At 30.1% G+C, this 23,503-nt stretch overlaps 1 protein-coding gene across 5 annotated transcripts in view; it reads left to right on the top strand.

The window, feature by feature from the left end:
* Nucleotides 1–6,512: 6,512 nt before the first annotated feature.
* LOC103577302 (homeobox protein cut) overlaps nt 6,513–23,503 on the top strand; it is a 126,522-nt gene continuing 109,531 nt past the window's right edge. For all 5 annotated transcript variants that reach the window (XM_014444687.2, XM_014444690.2, XM_014444689.2 and 2 more), the window contains exon 1: nt 6,513–6,890. The gene's annotated coding sequence lies outside the window, so the exon portion shown is untranslated. The remainder of the gene's footprint in view (nt 6,891–23,503) is intronic.

The raw sequence follows: 23,503 nt of genomic DNA on the forward strand, positions 1-23,503 counted from the left end.
ATCTTAGTTACGATAAAAATGCACTGGGCCAAATTTGTTCGAAATTAAATTTCCTACAAAAAAAGTCTCATACATTTTTTCCCTATCCCTGAAAATTAACCCAGAAATCCTAGTCCTTAAGACCCAAAATTTTTTTCAAAATTAAATTGCTCATAACTCTTTACTAAATTGAGTAATCAAAAAAAAGTTGTAATAAAAAAATGTAGAGAATTTAACGCCCTTAAAAATGAATACCAAGTTGATAAGGTTGTCTTCAAAATTTTTTTTACGAGGCCCAAAAAGTCCCAAAAAAGTCCTTAAACAACTCGAGTACTTTAAATTTGAATTCCGCTTAAACTATTAGACTTACGATAAAAATGTACAGGACCAAATTTGTTCAAAATTAAATTTCCTATAAAAAAGGTCCCGTACATTTTTTTCCTATCTCTGAAAATTAACCCAAAAATCTTAGTCCTTATGTCCTGAAATTTTTTTCAAAATTAAATTGCTCATAACTCTTTACCAAATTAAGTAATCAAAAAAAGTTTAAATTCAAAATTGTAGGGAATTGAATTCCCTTAAAAAAAATCACCAAGTTCATACATTTATTCTTATTAGTTTCTGCAATAAATCAAGAAAACCAAGCGAAGTTCACTAGGGTCCTTACCCGCGATTGGAAAAAATTGATAAAAAAAAAAAAATCAATTAAATGACAACAATTATAATCCAGGGGTGAGTACAAGCAATTAAACTGAAACCATTTTGTGTAAACGACACATAAATACATCGATTAAATTCCGTTTCAGCGGTTGTAATCCCGCTCCAGTGTATGCGGACCGGAGCTCGATCGCCCGGACTTTCTCGGGCTGGGAGTAGGGAGTCGGGGATAGGGGATAGGGTTGGACCAAGAGCACGGAGGGTACTGAGGGTGGAAAATTTAAACCCAATTGCCACCGGTACCCATTTAATTCCAATAGCGATATCACACCCGGCAGGTTCTTTACTGCCTGCGTCCCTTTCTGGACTCTATCAACTCTACCAGCGTGTCCTGGTGTATTCTAGTGACTCTACTGGTACTAGTGCTGGAACTGGTGATGGTGCCAGACTAGTAGACTAGTTAACATCAGCAACACACGTGCACACACGAGTTCTATAAAAATTTATCGACTGGGAAATTGTTTAGCCTGCGTGAACGTAAATGCGAATAGTGAACCTGCTAAAGGGGTTGACGTGAGGTAGAGAGGGGGTGGGAACTGTGTGTGTGTTTTGCGCAAATAATTGTACATTAACGGTTTGAAGAACCGTAAGTATTTAAATGCCGGGAAAATAGTTATTGTTGTTGTTATTTTGATGGGATTGTTGGAGATGACGAGACGTTATTGAGCATTTAGTGTCGCGGTCTTTACCGAGGACATTGTGTTCGGACTCGTTACTCTAGGGTTATTAGGGTCAGGGCAAAGGGTAAAGGGGTCAAAGATTATACAGAAATTTTTTTAAATATTTTTGGTTTTATTTAAATTATGGAAAAACTTACGGAGATAGGGAAAAAATGTATGAGACTTTTTTTGTAGGAAATTTAATTTTGAACAAATTTGGTTCTGTGCAATTTTATCGTAGCTCTAATAGCTTAGACAGGATTCTAATTTAAAGCATTTGAGTTGTTTAAGAACTTTTTTGGGACTTTTTGGGCCTAGTAAAAAAAATTTTGAAGATAACCTTATCAACTTGGTATTCACTTTTAATGGCCTCGAATTCTCTACAATTTTTTATTATAACTTTTTTTGATTACTCAATTTGGTAAAGAGTTATGAGCAATTTAATCTTGAAAAAAATTTTGGGTCTTAAGGACTAGGATTTCTAGGTTAATTTTCAGAGATAGGGAAAAAATGTATGAGACTTTTTTTATAGGAAATTTAATTTCAAACAAATTTGGCTTAGTGCATTTTTATCGTAGCTCTGATAGTTTAGGCGGAATTCTAATTTAAAGCACTCGAGTTGTTTAAGGATTTTTTTGGGACTTTTTGGGACTAATGGAAAACATATTTAAGATAACCCTATCAAGTTGGTATTCATTTTTAAGGGCGTTAAATTCTCTACAATTTTTTATTACAACTTTTTAATATTACTTAATTTGGTAACGAGTTATGAGCAATTGAAATTTGAAAAAAATTTTGGGACTTAAGGACTAGGATTTCTGGGTTAATTTTCAGAGATAGGAAAAAAATGTATAGGACTTATTTTGTGGGAAATTTAATTTTGAACAAATTTGGCACAGTGTATTTTTATCGTAGCTCTGATAGTTTAGGCGGAATTCTAATTTAAAGCACTCGAGTTGTTTAAGGATTTTTTTGGGCCTAGTGGAAAAAATATTTGAGATAATCCTATCAAGTTGGTATTCATTTTTAAGGGCTTTAAATTCTCTACAATTTTATATTACAACTTTTTAATATTACTTAATTTGATAACGAGTTATGAGCAATTGAATTTTTAAAAAAATGTTGGGACAAGGACTAGGATTTCTGGGTTAATTTTCAAAGGTAGGAAAAAAATTTAAAAGACATTTTTTGTAGAAAATTTAATTTTAAACAAATTCGGTTTAGTGCATTTTTATCGTATGTCTAATAGTTTAGCCAAAAATTCAATTTTAAATACTTATAGATATTCTTGCTTAGAGTGAATTTTATTTTTGGGCCTAGTGTATGAAATAATCAAAATAATCGTATTGAGTTTGTGTTCATATTAAAGGGCATGAAATTTGCTACAACTTTTGTCCGAAACTTTTTTCGATTCCTCGAATTGCGCGCGAGTTATAAAAAAATTCAAAAATAGTCTGATTGATTATTGTGAAATAAAAAATTTTAGGTGCCATTTTAAAATGTACTTGTAATTATGATGATATTCAATGAACGATCATAGATAATTATATTGTATTTGTAGTCATTGGAAAGAGCGTTAAATTTATGAGAAATTGCAACCCATGAAAGCCACAAAAGTTAAAAAGGAGGGGAGGCAGAGCCATGATAAGGGAAACTTAAAAAATCAATATGAAATTTGGGATGATAAATTCATATGAAGACATCAAGAGACATGTGCGCTGCGGCAAGGAGGGTTGGGGAGGATGAGGAGGAAGAGAAGAAAGAGGACTGGGTGAAAAGGGGAGGAGGAAAGCGAGTTGAAGAGGCAATATAGGAGAAAGCTTATTATTGGAGTTTGCTGTTACGAGAACAAAATAGAGGCGAGCTGTGATTGCTGTTTCCAATTGAACCCCGTTGCCTTCTTCTATCTCTTGCACCGCGACGTTCAGTTCCTCTCTCCTCTCTTCTCCTCGTCTCAAGGCTCCTCTGTTCCTCTGCACCTGAATGAAGCGGAAAATAATCAAGCTCCGCCTGGAGCTATCTCGTGTGCATTCAACTTTCCCCGCTTTTAACTCCCCCTACTTATTTATCCCCTCCCCCGTCACCCCACACTCAAGTCATCTCTTATTGTTTATCTTAAAATACATTCACTGTACTAATAATTGCGTACTTGCTATTTTAATTACAAATTAAATATTCGAGATTTATTTTTTTTAATTTAATAAATTGAATTCTTTTTTTATGTGATTTTTTGGTCATATCTTTAAAACTGTCAAATATATGTCTATGATATATGTGGTCATTTTAAAAGGCATTAAATTTCCTATAATTTTTGTCTAAAACTTTTTGTAATTGGGGTAAGTAGACTCGAGTTACGAGCAATTGAAAGATGAGACAATTTTTGGAATCTGAGTGAATTTTTGTTCCTTAAGTTTTTTTAGGAATATTTTGAAAACTATGGAAGATAACCCTATAGTGTTAGTGTTCATTTTAAAGGGCATTAAATTTCCTACAACTTTCGTCCTAAACTTTTTGTAATTAGGGTAAGTAGGCTCGAGTTAGGAGCAATTGAAACATGAAGCACTATTCGGGATTTTTGATAAAATTATTTTTCCGACCATTTTTTTGTAATATTTTGAAAAAAATTAAAAATATTCCAATAAAATTTGTGGTCATTTTAAAGGGCATTAAATTTCCTACAACTTTTATCCCAAACTTTTTCCGTTTACTCTAATTAATCTCGAGCTACAAGCAATCAAAATCCAAATCTTTAAATTTATTTTCAAATTTTCCCTCCCTTTAATTATAAAAACCACCCAAAAATAATATTTCCATAACCCTGATGTTTGTATTAATTTCGCAGGTCACAAAAAATGCTACAAAAAAACATCTTGTCTTCATCAAACCCCTCAAGTTACATCCCACGAAGAACCGCGATCAATTTAAAACTTAACCCAAACAAATCGTCCCTTGATTCCAGCTGTCAAGTCTCCAGTCACCAACAATGCCATTTATTTCAGCATCAATGCTAAATACTAACTCAACTCAATACAATAGCAGACGTTTCCGGTTAGCACAAAGTTAGCCTATCGTCTCCAGAAACATTCCCCCACCTTGGGAGAAAAAATATCCGAGGTAGAGAATAAAAGAGGAGTAAAAATAAAAAAAAGTCGATAGCAAATGAGTGAACAGTGACAGTGAGGGTAAAATATAAGAGGTAGCAAGTGTAGAATCTTGAGTACAGTTTGAGCCAAGGGTGGAGTGCAGCAACTAATGAGACATCGCTAAAGGGCATACGCGTAAGGACTTCACCTGAGACTATGACCCAGTCTAAGAGTAAAAGAGAACGAGGAAAAAGTGTAAGAGCAAGAGAGGAGAATAGGGGAGACAGGGGAAGAAGGGAAGAAGGGAGAGACAGAGGATGAAGAAGAAGAAGCAGAAGATAAGAGGAAGCACAATTAAAACTGACGCTCCTAATGGCAAGTCAAACGCGACGACGCTCTAGTGGATTCACTTGACTTTCCAATGAAGCGATTGTTTCATATTCTACGTGACTCCTCTCCTCTATGACCTGGAGCTCACATGTATGTAAGCTTACAACTTATATCCATCCCCCAGCTCGAGGATTCAACTTCTAGACGCTAGTGTGACGGAAACGGGCTGGGGGAAAGAGGATGAAGATGAAGTCGAGAGGATTCGAGGGCTGATCCTGTCTGTCAGCGACAGACGTCTACTTTTTGGTGTTGGAGTCATTGCTATTCATTAGGAGCCATCGGGGAAAATGGAGGGAAAAGTTATTTTTGAAATAGTTTTTTGGGATTTAAGAAAAAATTGAGATGGAGAAAAATTTTTCAGGTAAAAGTTGCAGGAAATTTAGGGCCTTTTGGAATGAGTATAAACACCATGGGGTTGTGTGGAATATTTTGGGTTTTTGTCAAAAGTGAAAAGGAGGGAAATTTTAAAATAGACGAATTTAAGATTAGGATTTTAGAAACTTGTAACTGGAGATTGATGAGAGTAATTGCAAAAAGTTTGGGATGAAAGTTATAGAAAATTTGATGCTCTTTACAATGAACATAAACACCATAGGGTTATTTTCAATATTTTCCAAAAAATCTGTTCCGCAAGATAGGAAATAAATTTTCCATCGAAAGTTTGATTTTCAATTGCCCATAACTCGAGACTAATTAACGCAATTACAAAAAGTTTTAAACAAAAGTCGTAGGAAATTAATCGCTCTTTGAAATGAACACTAACACCATTGGTCTATCTTCGATACTTTTTTGAATATGACCTCAAAATCGTATTTTACTAAAACTTCACTTTACTTAAATATTTAAATACTAATTTAATGACTCAATTATTTAATTATTAATTGACAAAAACAAATTAAAATTCTCTTAACTGGAAATTCTAATAAAATTTTGCCATAACTAATTTTTCAAATTCTAATTAACGTTTTTTTTCTGCCAGAATTTTATTAAAATTTTTATTTTTTTTTTTTCAAATTCAAATTTCGCGCGCAATTTTAAATAACTAGAGGGCGCGGTTCAATAATTCATAATGGCGGCTATGGAACACAACTGGCAGCTGAGACAAACAAAATTAATGAATTTCACTAGTAATTACATTAATTAAAATAATGAATCAGTTAATTAATCAATTTTTTGATGAATTTGAGATAATTAATTTATGCAAACGATAAAAAATTAAAAATATCGAAGGTAAGTAATTTTTGTTTCTTTATTTTTATTCATTATTTTTTTTTTCTTTAATTAAATTCATTACTCAGTAACCGAGTAATCAAATATCAATTTTTAAAAAGAATTTAATTAAAAATCAAATTAATTTTAAAATAAAATAAAAAATTTAATTTATTTTTTTTTTAATTTCTCATTAATTTTTAAAATTTTATTAAAAATTTTCTGTAATTAATTTTTCTAGCCTAAAAACTTAATAATTTTTTTTTAATTCCGCGCGCAATTCAAAATTTTCCAAGCACGGTCTAGAATAATTAAAATTCATCAAAAATTTCAATTAATTTTCTAAAATATTTTTTTCAAAAAAATTGATAATCAAAATAAAAAAATTTTTTTGCAATTTTTAAATCCAGTCCCTGCAGTCCTCAGAGTTTTCCAAATGAATGGAAAATTAATAGAGGGTCCAACTTACCCGGTATAGAAAAAAAAACTAGAGGTCAGGAGAAAATAAAAGAAAAATTTACTAATTATAAAAAAATTGTCTAATTTAAATTAGAGGGAGAGAAGTAAAAAGAGAAAGAGGAAGAGTAGAAAGTGGATAAGAAAAAATATAAAAGTTGGATCTTATGTTATCTACAATTCCAAAAGAATGACATGAAGGAGATGGATAAAGATGGAGGAAAATAATAAGAATAAGAATAAAATAAAGAGTAAGAGGACGTTGGATTGAAGGAGGGACTGGTCGAGTGTGTACTGGACTGAGTACTGAGTACTGAGTGTGCATACTCTTGAGATGGCAAAGAATAGTTGGCACACTTGCTTCTTGCTACGATGCTACCGTCTACTTACTGCTACTGTATGTATAGATCAAAGACTATTTTTTTTAATTCTTTTTAATTTTTTATGCAAAATTACGCGATTTCGTTTTTGTTTTTTTTTTTTTTTTTTTAATAAAAATTGAAAATTTAGAGAGAAAAAAAAAAAAAAAAGAAATGGGACTAGGCTCATTTTGTAGGTGTGATGATTGGCTACAATTTTTATTTTTGGTTGAATGACTTCCGGTGATTGGTTTTCGAGATATCGAATTTTGAAGCCGCGTTCTTTTGATAAAAATTCAAATTTTTTTGTTGAAATATTTTTTTTTTAATTTTAAAAATTCATAACTTTTTTGGAAATTAAAATTAAGAAACAGGATTGGTCTCATTTTGAAGATTAGACTTTTAGCTACAATTTTTATAGGGAAGATTTTGATCTAAGATTGATAGCTTTTGAGATATCGGCTTATATAGAGAGAAATATATGAATGAAATTTGATTTTTTGATTTTTGGATTGAATTTAATTCATAACTTTTGAAAAAATTGAAAATAAGGAATTTTTAAGGTCTTATTCTACAGCTTAGACCTTTAGCTACAGTTTTAATTTTTGTTTTATTGACTTCCGGTTATTAGTTTTCGAGATATAGATATATAGATAGGGATAGATTTTACTAAAATTTAAAATTGGATTGAAAGTGAAAGTTTAAAAATTCATATCTTTTTAAAAATTTAAAATTAAGAAACGGGATTGGTCTCATTTTAAAGATTAGACTTTCAGCTACAATTTTTATTTAAAACATTTTGATCCAACATCAATAGTTTCTCTGATATTAATTATAAAACCCAATAGTAATGTTTGGGAAAAGAAATTAAATTTTTCGTCTCCCAATTTCTAAACTTCAAAAATTCATAACTTCCAAACTTATCAATATTAAGCTTCGTCTAAGGTCTCATCTGAAAGCTTAGATTCCCAGCTACAATTTTCATTTGAAAAAAATCTTGATATGACCAAAAACTTCCGAGATATCGCCTCATATACATTCATATATATTCCAAAAATTCAATTTCCAAATTTCCAATTCCATCTTCAAAAATTCATAACTTCCACACTTATCAATATTAAGCTTCGTCTGAGGTCTCATTCGCCAACTTAGACCCTCAGCTACAATTTTCATTTCCACATAATCAACTTCCGCCCAATAGTTCCCAAGATATCGCCTCATATATAAAATAGATAAAAATAAATTTAAAAAAAAAAAAAACAAATGAAAGTCTCATTAGTCTATCGCCCGCCCCTTAAACTGAAACTCACACGAGTCACTCTTAACAATCATCAAGTCACCTCATATACATATATATATATATATATACAACAACCCTTGTATTTTGCCCCAGGTTAGTCATCAGATTCATTCTAAAAAATACTTGTCCCATTTTTTGATTCCTTTTAAGCATGAAACCAACAATAACTAGACAATACACGAAAGCTTGTTAACAATGAGCACCTAGTACTCTACATGTGACACCTCAACAAGAAAAATTACAATCCAGAACCCAGTGGTAAATAAAAAAAAAAAAAATCTAAAGTTAAAGTCTAGAGTCTGGATCTTAAGAAGCTAAAAAAATCTCAGGCCAGTTTTAATCAGCCCCCAGAGCTTGAGTTTGTTCTTCATTAGCCTCTGGCCTAGGCTATATTATTGTACCGGAAACAACTAACAAATTACGTATTTACTGGGCTATTGCCGCGCAATTAGGGATCAAAAAAAAAATTAAACTCCTTTTGTTTGGACCGACAAAATTTTTATCTTCTACAAAGACCAGACTTGGACTCGGATTGTTTTCATTGCAAATATATGCTCTTTACGAAAGGCACTGAAGAAGGTAATTGTTAAGGAATTGCTAATTGTTAGACATCGTTGACCTCTGCCGGACTAATATTTGAAATTATTTTTTAAAAGTTTGTTTGATTTTCATTATTATTGTGAGCTTTTAATGTTTTTAACTTCTGGGGAAATTGAGATTAAAAAATCAGACTGCAAGGGATCGAAAGCTGAGATTTCAAGCTTTAATTTGACCTGTAAGTTGATGGAATTTTTAGGATTTAAAGGGGATTTATGGGAATATATAGAAGTATTTATATTAGGGTGTTTCAAAAAAAAAAAAAAAAAAAAAAAAAAAAAAAAACAATTTTTTTTTTTATGGTGTACAAAAATTGAAAGTATAACTAAAAATAAAAATTTTGGCACCAATTTGGGCTCCGAATAATGATATTAAGGTTTGCCTCAATCCATTTTTCTATTTTCCGTTTAAATAACATGGGAAAAAACAATTTTTTTTTTTTAGAATTTTCTAGCTCCCAAACTAATCAACGAATTTATATGCACAATGCATTTTTTTTGTAGGAAATTGAACGCTCTACAAAAAAAGTCTCTTATCATTTTTTGATAAAATCCACTGTTCAAAAGTTATTTAAGCTTCAAGTCAAATTTATAGTAAATTTTGAGATTTTTTCACTTTTTCGGGGAAACTATCAGTCTTAACAAAAAACATCAATAGAACTTTCGGTAGATAAGCTTATTTCTTACCAATTATTTTCAACAAAATTTTTCGAAATTCTGCATTGTTCACAAGTTATTTGCATTTTAATATCAAGCTCTTAAAAAAAATGGATTTCTGATTGATTTTAAGAGATTGACATTTAAATGAAAATAACTTGTGAACAATGCAGAATTTCGAAAAATTTTGTTGGTAATAATTTGTAAGGAATAAAATTATCTACCGAAAGTTCTATTGACGTTTTTTGTTAAGACTGATAGTTTCGCCGAAAAAGTGAAAAAATCTCAAAATTTACTATAAATTTGACTTGAAGCTTAAATAACTTTTGAACAGTGGATTTTATCAAAAAATGATAAGAGACTTTTTTTGTAGAGCGTTCAATTTCCTAAGAATAATGGATTTTGCATAGAAATTCGTTAATTAGTTAGGGAACTAGAAAATTGAAAAAAAAAATTTTTTCTTGTGTTATTTCAACAGAAAATAGAAAAATGAATTGAGGCAAACCTTAATATCATTATTAGGAGCCCAAATTGGTTCCAAAATTTTTATTTTTAGTTATACTTTCAATTTTTGTACACCATAAAAAAAAATTGTTTGTTTTTTCGAAACACCCTAATATATATAAAGAAATTGTGAATTTTTGAGTTTTGGGAAGTTTTAAAAATTCATAACTTCTAGGGAAATTGAGATTAAGAAATGGGGTCGGAAGGGCTCGAAAGCTGGGATTTCAGGCTTTAATTTGACCTGTATGTTGATGGGATTTTCATAATTTAAAGGGAACTTATGGGGATATATAGAAGTATATATATGAAGAAATTTTGAATTTTTGAGTTTTGGGAAGTTTTTAAAATTCTTAACTTCTAGGGAAATTGGGATGAAGAACTGGGACTAGGAGGGATCAAACGCTGATATTTTAAACTTTAGTTTAACCTATAAGTTGACCCGTTTTTGTAAATTTAAAGGCAAGTTACGGGGTTATATAGATGTCTAACTCCAAATTTTTGGTCATTATTATAACTTTTGAAATTTTAAAAATCCATAACTTTTTAAAAATTCAAAATTAAGAAACGGAATTGGTCTCATTTTAAAGAGTAGTCTTTCACCTACAAAATTCATCTAAATCATTTTGATCTAACGTTAATAGATTCCCTAATATACATTACCAAACTCAACTACAATGTTCAGGAAAAAAAATCAAAATTTTTTCCCGCCCAATTTTTGAATTTAAAAGATTTATAACCTCAAAATCGTCTTCTTATAAGTCTCATTTTAAAGATACGACTTCCAGCAACGATTTACATTTTTCTATAATCGACTTTCAATAATTACTTAAAAAAAAAGAATTAAAAAAATTTTTTACTAAAAACTAAAACAAAGAACGTGAATAATAAATTCCGTAATTTATTTCTTCGTAATAGCAGTTACAAATTATAAATAGCTCTTAAAATTGCACAATTAAGAACCGCATTTGCACGTGGAGTAATCTTAATACATAAGTGCATATTCCCTGTCTTTATCTATAGACAAAGATTTAAACGGATGATAAAAATGTCAATTTTTATTCTCTTCTCATCTCATCTCTTTTCTCAATTTTTAAAAACTCTCTTACCCCATATTTTATTATTGCCATTCTCGGCTGTCATTACCTCACTAATCTAACCGCATTAAATAAAAATATTAATATAAACGTTTATATATTTTTTTCTTTTTTTTTTTCGCATAATTAAATACGACGAAATAATAATTCAGGCATTTATTAAATTATTTAATAATACACATAATTGCTCTGAATTTAGCAATATTTCATTTGCATTTAATGCCGTTGCCAGACACTCGCTTATATATTTATATATATGTATATATTATTATCCGCATTCTCCACTGATAATTCTACTGCCATAACCGCTTGCTCTTATTTATTATGCCTGAAGTTTGAATTCGCCTATTATTCACATATTTTTTAATTACATCGAAAAAAAAGTATAGTAAAAATTACAATGCTATAGTAATATTTACCAGTTAATACACAGAAACAAAATTCTAGCAAAATTTACGATAATAATATCGTAATTTGTCCTATTAATTATTGTAGTGGTGGACTAGACTTTCAAAATCGTAATTTTTACAATGTGGCGTTGGAAATTTCATTTCAGGAGGTTCGACTCCCACATGAAAAAGCTTTATATGTGAAAACATATATGATAAAATATCTGAATATTATAATGTGATATATTGTACGATATATAAAATAATATTAATATTTTTGCCGTGTTAATATATGATAATATATTGAATAAAAATATATTGTTAGAATATATTACTAATATATTTATCAATATATAACTTTTTTATGTATGTTTTACATATATATTTTAATGTATCTTTTTTTATATTGATATATTATATTGAAAGTAGTATATTAATTAATATATAGTATTTTTTGTATTTTTTATATATGTTTTCCAGTATATTGCAAAATATATGGTTTCCAGTATATTGTAAAATATATGACACTTTTTTTACTTTTCTTAAGTTATTGCGTTAATTATTCAGTAAATGCAAGATCAATGAAAAGAGAAAAAAATAATAAACTTGACTTTTTTTTGTGGAATTGTGTAGAAATTGAAAAAATATATTGAAAAAATAAAATTTTCAATATATTGCGAAAAATATAAGTTTTAATATATTGGAAAAATATAATTCTAATATACTGCGAACCATATATTTAAACATATAAATTCTTTCATATATAATCAATTATATAGAGACCATATACCACTAATTAAATGGGTCAAAATATATGGAAGTATATATCAAGTTTATTATATTATACTTATAAATTATATATATACTATCCATATATGGCAAGAATATATTGAGCATTATATGAGATAATAGATATAGAAAAATACAAAACATTATATATGCGTAAATATATTATTATAAATTTATCATTCAATGTATGTAAAAAACATATATTTTTCAATATAGATATTTTTGCGCTATATATTTATCACATATTCACCATATATTTTTTTATATACTTTTAACAATATATAATTTTTCTTTGCGGGTACTCTTTCAATGAGTAAAAATCAATCATACTTACGAGTAAAAATTACACCTAGCGGCTGTCTAAATAAATTCTCTCTAGTTCAATTTTTACTCGTCGGTTATCATAAAAAGTTGATGATTCAATTTATAAAATTTATATTTAATTACAATAAAAATTACAATGAATAGGCTGAAATTTTTATGAAAAATTAAAAAACCATCTAATTGCCTGAGAATATGAATTAATATACATATTTTGAAAAAGAAAAAAAAATGACTCGTATTGTGTTCAAAAGAAAAGATACAAATTTTTTTTTTAATTTTAAAATAAATATTAAGTTAAAGAGAGATACAGAGATCATCTTTTTTTCCAAGCCTACGTTTGTGTGCGTAACATGTCAGTTGTCGCGAGCAAAATAAAAGGCATTTGATCGAAGCCGATATTGACCGAAGATTAACGGAGACTACTGAAATATTACTCTGCGGTTTAGAGTAAAAATTACTTCTATAGATTAGAAAATTTATTCGAGTTAGAAACAGTTTTTCATGGAAAAATTAATGGGTTTAAAAGAATGGAATATTGGAGAGCAAAAATTAATCGCATGGAGTAAAAATTAATAGATTAAGATGAGATATTCACAATAATCGATTAAATATAAGTCTTTTAAAAAATTACTCAATAATGGAGTAAAATATAGTCTAGCAATGTTAATATTTAAACAAAAAATTTCAATTTAAAACAAAAAATACCAATTTTTTGCAAAGGCCCAGGATTACTCGAAATTACAGAGAAATTTTTATCAAAAAATTCTTTCTAGAAATTTTGAATTTTATTGTAATTTAGCCTTATCTATAAAGATCGATATCTCGGAAGCTATTGATCCTAGATCAAAATATTCTGTACAAAAATTGTAGCCCAAAGTCCCTTCTTCAAAACGAGTCCAACCCCGTTCCTTAATTATAATTTTTTCAAAAGTTATGAATTTTTTAAAAATTCTATAAACAAAAAATTTGAATTTCCATTAAAAACCAGTGGCTACAAAATTTGATATCTCGAAATCTATTGATCGGAAGTCAATCACCCATGAACAAAAGTTGTAGCCAAAGGCCTCACCTTCAAAACAAGACCTCAAACGGGCCTTAATATCAATAAGTTCAAAAGTTACAAATTTAAAATGAAAAAATCAATAAATAATTAATCTACTATTAAATAATCTTAAGGTTCTGACAAGTTTAAATTAAGCGTGAAAATCAATTAACGGTGTTTAGTCACCGATAAACAAAGGAGGTTTAATGACTAGGTAATATATTGATTAATGGGTGGTTAAGGAACCGTACAAGCACAAGCATTTACTCAAAGTTTATCCAAAAGCATCTCATCTCCCAACCACTTTCCTCCCTCTTATATTGTACTATCCATCTATAAGTAACGAGACTTGGTACTTGGTTGTTATGTATGTTAACGCCTCAAACGATTATCGAGTTTACAAGGCACCTGTTAATTTAACGCTGACAATACTTGTCCCTTTACTATCACGTACTAATTAATCTCCGGCTATTATCCAAAATAATTCAAAATTTTTCAACTTATTTTTTTTTAAAAGTCGTAAGTTTTTAACTATTCAAAATTAAGGGCTAAATTTTTTTTTCAATTGAAGTTCTGACCTTCGGCTACAAATTTTCTTTTTGGGTGATTGGGTTCCGACCATTAGTTTTTGAGATATCGAATTTTTTAGTCAATCTCTTAAATTGAAATTTCAAAGTTCTGTCGATTTTTTTTTTAACCGGAAATTTGAATTTTAAATAAAACCGCCAAAAAATAATTTTGAAAATTTTTTAAAATTACTGGATTATAGAATATTTAATTTCCTACAAAAAAGGTCCTGAGAGTCTAGTCCGTAAGTCTAATATTCAAAAAGTTCCCGCCTTTTATTTCAAATTTCAAAAAAATACAAAATATTTTTTTTTGACTTTTTACATTCCGATCCCTATAACTCTCAAAATATCAAATTTATTCATTTATGGAAAAGGACCTTTTTTGTCGACAATTAAATTTCTTACAAAAAAGGTCCGGAAAGTCTAGACCCTAAGTCTAATATTTAAAAAGTTCCCGCCTTTTATTTAAAATTACAAAATTCATTTTTTTGACTTTTTACCTTCCAACTCCCATAACTCCTAAAATATCAAATTTATCAATTCGCGGTACAGGACCTTTTTTATCAACAATTAAATTTCCTACCAAAAAGGTCCTTACCCGCGAGCCCGTATCTCTGATATTCAAAAAGTTACAGCCCGTAAACAAAAAAATTAATCAAATATCAACATTTCCACCCTGCAAATTTCAATAATTATTTAAATTAATTAATTTTTTCTATTCATTAAATTCTTGAAAATTAATTCCGCCTCCAAAAAAAAAATCCTCATTGCATTAATAAACTAAATCAATCACTTAAATTGAGCCAACTTCCAATTAAGTAAAAAAAAAAAAAAAAAGTTGAATAATTTTTTTCCGACTGCGCTAAATTTTTTTCTGCATACAATAAATAAAAAATAATCTGCGAATACCATAACAATAAATCCTGTCATTTTGTCTGATGTATTTTAAAGAAAATGCTTAAAACCCATCAAAATAAATATAAAAAATTGTCAAGACTTGGAATCTTTAAATTTATTGATGCTAATTTTCTGTCACACTATTTTCTTCCTTTCATACTAGACACTACAGACTAGGACACTAGACTTTAGACTCCAGTCTAGGCAAGTGCTTTAGCGGCAACGCTGCGGAAAGCTTCTTAACAAAAAAATAAAAAAAAATTCTTTTTACAGAAATTGTCAACTATGTAGAGTTGCATGCATCTAATTCACCAGATCTTTACATCTCAACTCTGAAAATGTTGAAATACCGTTGTGACAAAATAAAAAAATAGCGACGTTTCTTGGTGAGACCAAAGCTTTTGTATAAAAGAATTGCTGAGAAGGGGATTAAGCTTATGGAAAAGCTTTTCTCTAGTACCGACGACAATGTGAGGATGAGGATAAAGATGAGGAAGAGGAAGCTGATGATAAGTACATGTGTCTTTGCAATTACTAATTTTTTTTAAAAACATTTTCTGCTTATTTTTTTTTCGCGCCAACTTTTTGGGATTCTTTTGACTGTAATGGGAAAACTAAATGAGTGGTGGAAAAAAGTTTGGGACAAAAGTTGTAGGAAATTTGATGCTCTTCAAAATGAACACGTATTTGATTGGAGAGTCTTGGATATTTTGGTGAATATGGCCCAGAAATGGGAAAGAGGGAATTAAAATGATTGAGGATTCGATTAGAGAACTTGGAATTCAAATTCCGGGTTAAGTATGAGAAATATGAGAAAAGTGTATAGTGTAAAAGTTGTAGGAAATTAAATTTTCTGTAAAAAAGTTCCTAAGAAGTTTTCAGCTCAGATGAATAGTTTGGGAGTAATGAGAGTTTAAAGATAGAAATGATTGTGGGGGAAATTTTTTTTGAGTTTTTGATAATGAAGGCGGTAAATTCGAAATTGTGAGGAAATAAGTGGTCGAAAGTTGATAGTGGACATATGAAAAATGTCGCTGAAAGTATAATCTTTTGAATGAAACCTTAAACGGCTCTTAATATTGAAAAGTTTAGAAGTTATGAATTTTTAAAGTTTGTAAAAAAAACCGCGAAATTTAAATTTAAATTTTCAGTAAAAAGCGTGTGGTTTAAAATTTTAATGTCTGAGAATCTATTGACACTAGATAAAAATCTTTCAAATAAAAATTGTAGCTAAAAGCCCAATCTTTCAAACGTGACCTAAAACGAGTCTTAATTTTCATAATTTCAAAAGTTATGAGTTTTCAAAGTTTAAAAGACAATAATTAAAAAATTTGAATTTTCAGTAAAAAGCGCGCGCTTTAAAAATTCGATATCTCGGAAACTATGAATCCTAGACCAAAATCTTCCAGACAAAATTTGTAGCCGAAAATCCAACCTTTGAAACGCAACCAATGCCGTCCCTTAATTATAATTACAAAAAAAATTACGAATTTTCAAAGTTCAAAAAATAAACCGCGAAATTTAAATTTGAATTTTCAGTAAAAAACGCGCGGTTTGAAAATTCGATATTACGGAAACTATTGACCCTAGATAAAAATCTTTCGAATAAAAATTGCAGCCAAAAGATCAATCTTTCGAACGTGACCTCAAACGAGTCATAATTTTCATAACTTAAAAAGTTATGAATTTTCAAAGTTTAAAAATGAAAAATTAACAAAAAATTTGAATTTCGGACAAAAAGCGCGCGTTTTTAAATTTGATATTCCAAAATCTCGTGATCGAAATTTCATTATCTAAAACATAAAATTTTTTTCCACAGTCTCCCTTTACCAAAATTTCCCAAAAAGTAAAAAAAGAAATTTAATTCCAAATTAAAAAAAAAAAAAAAAAAAAAGATAAAATTTATTGGATTGTTATAACTTGCAACGTAGATCCCCAATGACACTGCAGATGCAATAGGGTAATTACCGTCACCTTTAAACGTTTTCCCCACCCTCTGAACCCCACCCCCGGCACCTCGATTTTCATCCCCTCCCCTTTGCCCCGCGGGTTCAAGAATCGTCTGCATCTTGATCTGAATCCTCGTCTCCATCTTAGTCATGTCTAAATCGTCATAGTCGAGAGTAAGGATGACGGGAGGATGAAAATTGTCATTACGACAACTGCACGACAATTATCACACCGTTCACGATTCCCATTTCCAAGACTCAACAAACGCTCTGGGATTACTCAACGAATCGTCTTGTAACTTTTAACTACCACTTTCTACTACTATTTTAACCTCTTTTACTATTTCATTTTTTTTATTATTTTTTTTTTTTTATTTAATATTACCCCTTACTTACTTACGAGTCATCTAAACTCGCACTCCCGCTCGCGGTAATTTTATTTATTTTGTTTACGGATACGGAAATATATAAATATCAAGCATTTAACTGATTGAAAATTTTTATGCTAATGTATCGTGTAAATTAAAATGTCGGAAATAAAATATTTGTTGGGGTTGGGGTTGAAAAATAAACTGGAAACTTTAAAAAATTATAAGTATTAAAGTTATTAGAATTAAGGGGCGATATGGGTCGTAAGTTGAAGTTGAGACTTCGGGCTACAATTTTTGTTGGTATGTGGTGGGATTTTGGTAGATAGTTCTCGAGATATCGGCTTGTGAAGGTAGGGGGGATTTAAGAGAAATTTGAAATTTTTAGTTTTGATTTTTGAACTTTGAAAATTTCTAACTTCTTTGGATATGGAAATTAAGGGACGGGATCAAGGGGGTTTTGAAGATTGGAGCTTTAACTACAATTTTTGTATAGAAATTTTTGAAGTCAAGTCAATAGTTTTCGAGATATCGAATTTTGAAGTCAATCGTTTCAAATAAAAGTTCGAATTTTTGATTGATAATTTTTTTTCTAGTTTAAAAAATTCATAACTTTTTTGGAAATTAAAATTATGGGGCGGGGTTGGGCGCATTTTGAAGAAGAGAGTCGTAGCTACAATTTTTGTAAGAAACATTTTGATTTAGGACTGATAGCTTTTGAGATATTGTCTTATATAGATAGAAATATACGAACCAAATTTGAATTTTTGGTTTTCAATTTTCAGAATGACTTTAAAAATTCATAACTTTTTTCCAAATTAAAATTAAGAAACGGGGTTCGGCTCATTTTGAAGATTAGACCTTTAGCTACAATTTTTGTTCAGAAATTTTTGATCTCTGGTCAATAGTTTTCGAAATATCGAATTTTTAAGCCGCTGGTTTTGAACAAAAATTCAAATTTTTTTTTTTAACAATTTTTTTCAAGGTTTAAAATTCATAACTTTTTTTCAAATTAAAATTAAGAAACGGCATTCGACTCATTTCAAAGAAGATACTTGTAGCTACAATTTTTGTAGGAAACTTTTGGATCTAGGACCAATAGTTTCTTAGATATCAGCTCATATGCACAGAAATATTTGACCGAAATTTGAATTCTCGACTTTTGATTTCCCAATTGTCTTTAGAAATTCATAACTTTTTTTCAAATTAAAATTTCAAAACGGGGTTGGTGTCATTTCAAAAATAGGACTCGTAGCTACAATTATTGTATCAAACATTTAAGTCCAAGATCAATAGCTTACGAGATATCGATTTTTGAAACTGAAAACATAAAAAAATACCCAGGACCGGATTCGAACCGCGGACTTTTCGCGCCATATTGACTAGGCAGTAACTCTACATTCGAAATAAATATTCGGCGTATAGTAGTAGTCTTGAGGAAGTAAAATAATGTTAATTATTATTGTGGAGGTGGTCGGACAGAGTTTTAAGGTAAAAGTGTTGGTCTGAGTTTTAGTCTTAATTCAGCAATTACGCTAATGGAATGTATATAACAATTATAAAGTGGGTAGTATTCCATTGTGTTTCGCGACCTTCATTGCACGTGGTGGACCCCCCTTACATCAGAAAACCCTCTTACATCGTATCCTCAGAACCAACAGCTAGAGGAAAAGTACCGACTAAGTATTATGGTAATTACCAGCTGATAATTTATGTTTATGTCCCTGTATCCATCGGCTTACCCCTTTTAAACACACCCTGTCTTCACTATTATACCCCAACGCCCCCTAAGATACACCAAAAGTGTATTAGTACATTTTCAGGGACGACAAGTGTTAAAAGGTCATATTTTATATTAACAAAGTATCAAACGGGGGTGGGATTTTATTATTTTTTGCATTAACGGGCTTTGGAATTTAATATCTAGAAAAATAATCACCGGAAGTGGATTTATATTGAAATGAAAGTTGTAGCTAAAAGTATTGTCTTTAAAATGAGACCAAGACCGACCCTTAATTTTCATTTTTTAAGAAGTTATGGATTTTTAAAGTCGCTGGAAAAATTAGAAATCCAAATTTCGAAATTCATCGAAATGTTTCGGTCGATATAAGCCGATATCTAAGAAACTATTGGTCCTAGATCAAAATGTTTTTTACAAAAATTGTAGTTACAAGTCTCATCTTCAAAATGAGCCCAACTCCGTTTCTTAATTTTGATTTTAAAAAAAGTTATGAATTCTTAAAACTTGAAAAAAAAAATTGTTAAAGAAAATTTTGAATTTTTGTTCAAAACCAGCGGCTTAAAAATTCGATATCTCGAAAACTATTGACCGGAGATCAAAAACTTTTTAACAAAATTTGTAGTCAAAAGTCTAAGCTTAAAAATGAGCGTGATCCCGTTTCTTAATTTTAATTTAGAAAAAAGTTATAAATTTTCAAAGACACTTTGAAAATAAAAAATCGAGAATTCAAATTTCGTTTATATATTTCTATCTATATAAGACAATATCTCAGAAGCTATTGGGCCTAGATCAAAATGTTTTATACAAAAGTTGTAGCTATAGGTCTCATGTTCGAAATGAGCCCAACCCCGTTTCTTAATTTTGATTTTAAAAAAAGTTATGAATTTTTAAAACTTGAAAAAAAAAATTGTTAAAGAAAATTTTGAATTTTCGTTCAAAACTAGCGGCTTAAAAATTCGATATCTCGAAAACTATTGACCGGAGGTCAAAAAGTTTTAAACAAAAATTGTAGCCAAAGATTTAAGGTTGAAAATGAGCCCAACCCCGTTTCTTAATTATGATTTCCAAAAAAGTTATGAATTTTCAAAGTTGTAACCAATGAAATTAGCAGAAATTCGAGGTAAAAAAAATAGCTGGTGCTAAATAAATCGCAGAATAAATAGATTTATTGTAACTAGATCTTATTATTCTATCTTAAGTAACAGAAGGACAATAAAACAAAATAAAGTAACAAACTGTGGCCATTAACCGGTAATTAGAAACAGATGCCACCGAATCTTTTAACATAAAACAGCTTTAATTTATTAAGTACAATTATTTAATACCTACGACACTTTAAAACATTTTCTCATATATATAATAACATCCATTTCAATTATTTATCACCAAAACTTTTTTTATTTTCTTTATAATTAAAAAAATCTCGCGGATTTTAACTTTTCAATTTTTTTTTCAAGTTTTAAAAATTTATCTCTTAAAAAAAATGCCTCAGACATTCTTTCAAAACTTCCCCCTACCCTTCCCCACCCATAAAAAAATTTTTCTTTCCGTCCCCAGACTTTTAGAGGCCGCGAAACGAATCCGCGAAAAACCGCGTATTGATTTTCTCATCTTAAAAAATTCCTCAGGCCCCAGAAAATTTTTTTAAAGTTATTCTGGCACTCTGCCTCGATCCTAGAAACTGTCCCAAGAATTTTGAGCCCTTAAAAAATTTTTTACGACAATTAGAACCCGAGATATCGCGTTCCATATTCAAATTCATGGTTTTGAATTCGAGTGGTTGTAACTCGGATAGTGACCAAGCTAGAAGGTCATCATGGGTGTGTTTTGGAAACGTTGATGTCTCATTTGAAGAAGTCAAGACTCAAAATTTTGAAAAAAAAATTATTTTGGCGGCAATGAATTTTTTTGTACCGAAGATCGAAATAAGAGAGAGGATTTTGGTTAAAGGTCACGGCTAATTGGCGGTTATTTGACGTAATAAATTAATTATTGTAAAAAAATGGGTCTGTGGAATGGTTAAGTATTAAATAGACATCCGGTAGGTATAAAAATAATTAGCGATACAGGTGATTTTGAGTTATTTTATATCGATAATTAATACACTTAGTTTCGGCTGGTGGGTTTTAATCGACTATTGCAATTAGTTACGGGTTATATACTTTCACTTTGACTCCTAGGCTCCCTCTTATATATTTTTTTCACTCCTCACTTGACTGAGTCGATTTCAAGGTGAATTTTTTTTTTCTTTACACGAATTTATTGTTCTTACAAAGAGTTCATGGATCCAGGTGTCGATATGTCGGAAATTTGGGATCGAAAGTTGAACACTTAAGAACGAAAATTGTAGTTGGAAGTCTGGATTTTTAAATGAGATTTAAAACGGCCCTTAATTTCTATCACTTTAAAAGTTATGATTTTTTGAAGCTTGAAAAAAAATTGTGATTAAAAAGATTTGAATTTTCAATAAAAAGCGCGCGCTTTAAAAATTAAATATCACAGTTTCTATTGGTCCTAGATCAAAATCTTTCAGATGAAAATTGTAGCCGGAAGACTAATCTTTTGAATGAGACCTTAAATAGCTCTTAATATTGAAAAGTTTAAAAGTTATGGATTCTTAAAGTTTTATAAAAAAAACCGCGAAATTTAAATTTGAATTTTCAGTAAAGAGCGCGCAGTCAAAAATTCGATATCTCCGAAACTATTGACCCTAGAAAAAAACTTTAAAAACAAAAATTGTAGTCAATAGTCCAATCTTTTAAACGAGACTAAGAACAAGTCTTAATTTTTATAACTTCACAAGTTATGAATTTTTCAGTTTCATAAAAAAAACCGCGAAATTTAAATTTGAATTTTCAGTAAAAAACGCATGGTTTAAAAATTCGATATCTCGGAATCTATTGACCATAGAAAAATAATTTTCAAACAAAAATTGTAGCCAATAATCCAATCTTTCAATCGAGACCTGGAACAAGTCTTAATTTTTATAACTTTAAAAGTTATGCATTTTTTTAATTTTATAAACAAACCGCGAAATTTAAATTTGAATTTCTAGTAAAAAGCGCGCGGTTTAAAAATTCAATATCTCGGAATCTATTGACCCTAGAAAAAAACTTTTAAAACAAAAAGTGTAGCTAAAAGTCCAATCTTTCAAACGGGACCTAGAGCGAGTCTTAATTTTTATAACTTAAAAAGTTGTGAGTTTTTTAACTTTAAAAAAAAAAAAACCTGTACTAAAAAACTTATTTCAAAATTCGATACCTCGAAAACTATTAGTCGAATCTCCCCGACTATAAAATGAAAATTACAGCTCAAAGTCATCTTTTTCCTCTCAACTCTGTCCAATTTCCTCATCTCAGTAACCCATGAAGTAATAAATGAAAAAAGTAAATAAGCAAATAAAAAATGAAAAATAAATGAATAATTAATTACTCTGGTGATTAAATAAGGTCGTATAATCTATATATATATAATCGAGTAAATGAAATAAACATTAAACTAGTAGCTGGGGAATTTAAATCTCTTTACTATGAAATTTAACTTGGGCATATTCAGATGCAAGAGTTTGAAATTAGAGCGAGTAGAATTACGACAAATAGAAATAGAGAGAGACAGATAACTAAAAGAGGGTTGAGAAGAGGGGGTTTAGTGGGTGGAGAGAGGAGTTAACGCGTGCATCAGGTCCATCCGCGCAATAAACTACAATCACAAATTACAGAGTCAAATAGTTTCGGCGTTTTCGCGCGGAATGTCGCAATTTCATGAGGCTAGGGTTCTGCAATGTGTGGAGGGCGTGTTGAAGGTTACTGGGGGTGCAGTTGGAAGCTAAAGGGTGGAAATTAACGAAAGAGGGGATGGGTTCAACTAGTCGGGGATGCCGCTGCTGCAGAATACTTAAAGAAAGGTAACAACCTTACGCGCAAAGGCGCTTCCGAGTCTCAATGGAGGTAATGGGTTACTTGTAGCAAGTACAGACTTTTTATCGGGTGGCATGGGGATCAAGGAATTAAATTTTAAGGATCAAGAAAGGAATAATCAAGTTACGATAATTACTACCCATTGATCTATGAGCTGCATTTTTATGAGTTTAACTTTTGAAATTTACTGCGGAACTATAAGATATCAAGGAACGGAAGTAGATGCATTTTAAAGCTAAGACGTTGGGCTACAATTTTCACTGGTCAGTGATTGAGTTTTGACCAATAAGTTTCGAGATATCGAACTTTGGAATAAAAAAGGGGAAGTTTCTATTGACAAACTTTTTTTGAAACTTTGAAAATTTGTAAGTTTTTTTGGAATTATAATTAAGAGACGGGATTGGTCGCGTTTCAAAGGTTAGACTTTTGGCTACAACTTTTGTCTGAAAGATTTTGGTCTGGGGTTCATAGTTTCCAAGATATCGAATTTTTAAACCGCGCGCTTTTTACTAAAA

The sequence above is a fragment of the Microplitis demolitor genome, chromosome 10, assembly GCF_026212275.2.
Source record: "Microplitis demolitor isolate Queensland-Clemson2020A chromosome 10, iyMicDemo2.1a, whole genome shotgun sequence".
Lineage (NCBI taxonomy): Eukaryota > Metazoa > Arthropoda > Insecta > Hymenoptera > Braconidae > Microplitis > Microplitis demolitor.